The sequence below is a fragment of the Schistocerca gregaria genome, chromosome X (genome assembly GCF_023897955.1).
Source record: "Schistocerca gregaria isolate iqSchGreg1 chromosome X, iqSchGreg1.2, whole genome shotgun sequence".
Lineage (NCBI taxonomy): Eukaryota > Metazoa > Arthropoda > Insecta > Orthoptera > Acrididae > Schistocerca > Schistocerca gregaria.
In genome coordinates, this window is record NC_064931.1 from 521,875,684 (window position 1) to 521,881,683 (window position 6,000).

Sequence of the window (6,000 nt, forward strand, 5' to 3'; positions counted from 1 at the left end):
GGAATGAAAAATGAATGGTTTGAGATATCGGCACTATTGAGAAGAACCGAAAACTGCCTAACTGCAAACATATTTTTTTTAAAAAAAGGACGTCACGTCTCTGCGCTCGGCTATGTAGCAGCATATATTAACTTCAGTCAATCAAATTATCTTTAGGGAGACACGTATTGATTAGGACGTTTATCTAACTCAAGCCCTTTCCTGAAAATATCCTCCACAATCAGGGACTAATTATTCGATTTCGCAAGAAAGTCAATGGGAAGTTTGGATAGTAGCTTGAAAAGTTTTCATTCTAGACTCTTTTTTCGTAAATACCCACGTTTTTTACTTTTTATTTTTCATTCTCTTCATACAGATGCTACTCGCGTGAACATTGTTCAAAACTGTGTACATACAATATGCCAACATTACATTAATCAGTTAGATACTAGTTTGCTAAAATACAGTGTAACTACACTGGTGTCCAAAATTAAAGCTACAAACCACCATTTCCCCGTCCTGTGTCTAATTGTCGATATAATCATACAAATTGTCAACAGATGTCCGTCCGATCGTGTCCTGCACGGAAGATGGCATTCTGGTCAATGGACAATCAAGCCAACGGTGACGTCAGGACACAAATCAAACGGGATAGGGTTTTCCGGGTAGTCCCACTTCCACAATCGCTGTGTACAGTCACAGACGGTGCAGTATGACACAGATAAGACGCCTGCCAGGCTCTCTGCGGTGGAGCAGAAGCAGAGACCCATTATTTGGCTGTAAGGGTACGATGGTACCGTCTTAGTACTGCACGGCAACTGGAATCTGACCTCGCAGAATCCACTGGGCGTGTTGTAGCGAGGCAAACGGTGCACAGAGTGGCCTTTATTGTCGGAGACCTGCTGTATGTGTACCTTTGACGCGTCTTCACAGAAGGTAACGTCTAGGGTGGAACCGTCAACATGCCACCTCAAGGGTCGAACAGTGGGCCAATGTTCTTTTCACTGATGAGTCCACATTTGGTCTGGACAGTGATTCTCGACGTACTTGTATGTCGAGGGAACGTGGAACACGATTTCGGGACCCAATCGTTGTGGAAAGAGAGTGATATAGAGGATGATCCGTAATAGATTATGTTAACCACTCGAACACCTCTTCATGAAATTGTACGGTTAAATCGTCAAAGTTTAACTGACGTCAGGTATCCTGACGAGATTTTGGGACCTCATGTATGGTTGTTGAGCGGTGCTGTGGGCCCAGACTTCGTATCGCTGGATGATAATGCTCGACCTCATAGACGTGGTTGATGTTTTCTTGGAAACGGAAGATATTGCACTCGTAGCGTGGCCTGCTCGATCTCCCAAATTGAATCCCATAGAGCACGTCGGAGATGCACTAGGGACATAGGTTGCATCACGTCACCATCCACCAACCACTCTCCAAGATATGCGAGCAGGAAGAATGGGCGTTCGTGCCTCGACATGAGATTTATGGCATCATTCACAGCATACCCCGTCGTTTGTCAGGCCTGTGTTGCTGCAAGAGATGGTCACACCCCACACTAAACGCATTAACCAGCTGTCGGAAAGTGTTTGTAAATCCGTTAAGTTGGAAAATACGAAGAACTTTTTGTCTACCATTATGCACATTGTAGTTGTTTACGTTCTGTATACTTTATATTGTTTCTACTTTACTATCACCTTATTATATTGTTTTGTGGTAAAATAAACGCATCCTGGAAAAATTGCGGTTTTTTGCTTTAATTTTGGACACTAGTGTACGTGTTTGACCCTGAGAGAACCAGTATGTGGAAACCAAGATCGACACCAAGTCAAGAGCAGAAAACGCAATAGGGAGCGAACATTACGACTGCAAGTAACGTGAGCTCACATCATTACCAATGAACAATGCCAAAATCATATTGAACACAACACACTATCAGAATTCCTATTCAATTTCCGTATCCAAAAAGCGAGGTAACTGGTGTATTTTATAATCGGCTTGTAGAGGCTTCAACAACAAAATGCGAACTGCCCTTCCAGCCTATGGGCCATTAATTTATTTGCAGTAGTTAGCCAATGTCCTGCCCTTCCAGCCTCTGGGCCATGAATTTATTTCCACTAGTGAGGCAACGCCCATCCCATTGTGATGTTGTTACTGTGAAACATGTAGTGGCTGTCATCAAAAACAGAACTATCAGCTACATAGATAACAGCGCCACCACTTTTTCTTTTTCTCCATATCGCTGGAGTGGTAGAATATTAGATCGCTCTCCACGCTAAATGGCCTATAGGAATGGTAATGTCTAAAGTGAAACTAGGGCAAGGGACAGAGGAGCCGAGCATCACATTCAACGGGGAGTTGACAATACATGGAGGGAACAAGGCCTCTAGGAACTGTTATTCTGGCAGAAATGGGATTTCCACAGCTAGGAGCAATGGGTCGACCTCCACAGTAGGCTCCCTATTGTCTGTTGCCCAACTGCCCATTGTGGTCTGTGTATGATGGGTCTACAGTGTGGAAGGGCGGAGGAGGGGTGGGGGGCGAGGTTGTACCCATGCCTCTCCAGGGTAGAGATGGATAGCATTGATCGGCATTGTGTGGGATTCTGGGACTTGGTGGTCTGGACCTGGACCAACTAGAAGGCATAACTAGCAGCCTCGGGTAGATATTGGACCCTGATAAGGATAACATCTTTTAACTACACAGCCACTGCTTCCAACAACTGATGCTCCCTATAACCAGTGACGACCCCTTGAGACCACCCTGGTGTATGGCTGTATGTGAGAGGCCAGACTAGAGACCTGGGTACAGTAGTACAGGCTTGGAAATAAGGACTGTATCCACTGGGTCGTGTGCACCGGCGCAGCATGTCGGCTGGACTATGGTCGTGCATGGAGATGAATCGAAATTGAGGGGGGAGACTTGTTTATTGCACCCCGTTGAGATGCGGCTGCCGAAACTATTTGCTACACAGCTTACACTGTCACCACTTTCTGAGGCTGTTTCCATGTCGCTGGTGTGGTGGGATACGCACTGCTAATGTTCGATTGTTTTTATTCTTGTTACATAACGTTGTGCATTTAAAACCTATTTCCCTTCTACTGTTTCTCTCTGTACATGGAAACGTTCTTCAGTGCTGACCTTTTGGTACAGATTGTGGCTTCACTGAAGTTTTATTAAGTCAGTGTCTGTCTTTGCTAGATAACAGTTGTGACCCATTACATGGCAAGCATATCTAAAATGTGAGCTGTTGTTAATTAGAAGTTTTAGAGGCAGGCTATACACATAATGGAGACAGTCTTTCTGCTGTGGTGGTTCAGTTATGCTTGTAGGGATTTTAATTTTCCGACACAGTAGCTGAGTACCTGGCGTTGCCTGGATACATATTTATTCTTCTGTTACTGCATCTCCTCCTTCCCCCTCTGTCCATCTCCTACTCCTCGCCCCACTCCCTCTCCATCTCCATCTGCCCGCTCCCTCTGTCTATCTCCTCCCCCCTGTCTCTCTGTCCATCTCATACTCCTCGCCCCACTCCCTCTCCATCTCCATCTGCCCGCTCCCTCTGTCTATCTCCTCCCCCCTGTCTCTCTGTCCATCTCCTACTCCTCGCCCCACTCCCTCTCTATCTCCATCTGCCCGCTCCCTCTGTCTATCTCCTCCCCCCTGTCTCTCTGTCCATCTCATACTCCTCGCCCCACTCCCTCTCCATCTCCATCTGCCCGCTCCCTCTGTCTATCTCCTCCCCCCTGTCTCTCTGTCCATCTCCTACTCCTCGCCCCACTCCCTCTCTATCTCCATCTGCCCGCTCCCTCTGTCTATCTCCTCCCCCCTGTCTCTCTGTCCATCTCATACTCCTCGCCCCACTCCCTCTCCATCTCCATCTGCCCGCTCCCTCTGTCTATCTCCTCCCCCCTGTCTCTCTGTCCATCTCATACTCCTCGCCCCACTCCCTCTCCATCTCCATCTGCCCGCTCCCTCTGTCTATCTCCTCCCCCCTGTCTCTCTGTCCATCTCATACTCCTCGCCCCACTCCCTCTCCATCTCCATCTGCCCGCTCCCTCTGTCTATCTCCTCCCCCCTGTCTCTCTGTCCATCTCATACTCCTCGCCCCACTCCCTCTCCATCTCCATCTGCCCACTCCCTCTGTCTATCTCCTCCCCCCTGTCTCTCTGTCCATCTCATACTTTTCCCTTCCTCTATCCATTTTCTCCTCCCTCTCTCTCTGTCCACCTCCTCCTCCCCCTTATCTATGTCCATGTCCTCCTTCCCCCGCTTTGTCCATCTCCCCCTCCATACCTCCTCTCTCCATCACTGAGTTATCACCCACGTCGCCCGTACACATCTCTGCAGCTGTCCTGTCGCCCGTGGTGCACCACTGTTGCCTCGGCACCAGTTTTGGTTAGCGCCATTTTTCGATGAACAGTATACTTTGAAAACAGCGACGCGCGAACAGTTTGTAGACTTAGCCGTTGCGGGTATGTTTCCTCCCTTGGCCCGAAAGCCAATGATCATGCTCTTTTGGACGTCATGTAAATCGCTACGTTTCCGCATTTCAACAACGACTGCACTATTCTCCGCGATCCCCATTCCCCAACCCCCACCCCACCCCGACATGCTTTACATACTTCCAACTACTACTGCTGCCATCTGCCGTCAATGAGTGGTTATTAAACGTTGACATCGAACATAGGCGGTTGTCACATTAATGTGACTGGATCGTGTAGTATGTATGGATTTTCAGATTGGCCACCCCTACGTTTTCCGTTTGTCTGCTGCATCTATTGTTTCGAATATTTACCTGTTTGATCTTTCTTTTGATTTTGTGTGTCTGCTGTTCTTATCCTTCCATCTGCAGTAGGTATCCATTTTAAACTTTTATTCTGAAGTAACTCCTGTTTGTTTACTTTAGTTTTACCTGTTGTATAATTTGAGAAAAAAAGCTTTATAACATCGAAGGAGTACTATTTATTTATAAATTCAGCGTTTGGATCGTTGGTTCAAATATGTACTATTCCCCTGTATCTGTATCGTGGTATGACATTTCTTTATCTACTACAGCTCCCAAACATTCATTATGACTTATTCTTTCGATCAGAATCATTCTTACTAGTCAGTTTCTCTGCGTGTTTTTTAGTAAGTAGCTACTTGTCTGATCTGCATTGTTGAATTAGGGAAACACTGGACATCGATGCTAGTCCTCTTTCCTGTTTCACCACTATTCCTTTCCATTTACTCTGAACATTCTCGGAGAATATGAAATATATAATCGTACAAGAACATATCCACACGAAATTCTACATGAACACACTGACTTTAAACATAAATACTATCTCGTATACTTTAATGACATAACAGAATATGGAAATGGATAGTCATATGGAAAACAAAACATACACAGACGATATATAGAATTCAAAGGGAAATAAAAACGATGGAGGTCAAAAAAAGAAGGGAAGTGGCACTACAGACTTACGCTGCACGTTGTTTTGAAGCCACAGTGGGCGCCATTTTAAGTAGCCTAAAACCTTAGGAGACTACTGTTTACGAGTGCTTCTTGTTCATTATTTCTGTCGAGTGCGCGCAATATCTGTTTTAAATTCTAAAAATTATAGAGCTTACACGAATAACTTAGTGTCAAAAAGACAATTTCGAACGTTTTTCTGTTCTTGAATGTGTATTTGCACCAGTAATACGACACAGTCAGAGTGACGTCAAGGGGAAGTGTCACTGCGGTGAACTATGGCGGTATGAGTGCGGTGAACCTAATGTTCTGGGCTAGTTAAGATGGCGGACATCGGCTTCAAGTCTGTGACGTAATGCCACCTCCCTCTTTTTATACCTCCATGATAAAAACAATGAAATGGAACATCGTCTCTGGTAAGACGAACATTCTTTGTAAACATACAGCATCGTAGTATAGACCTGTCAAAATACCTGCCAAAAATGTATATTTTACGTTTCGTAATTACAAAAAATGTATACTCACCACGATTTGACAGAAAAAAAAATTATTATTGA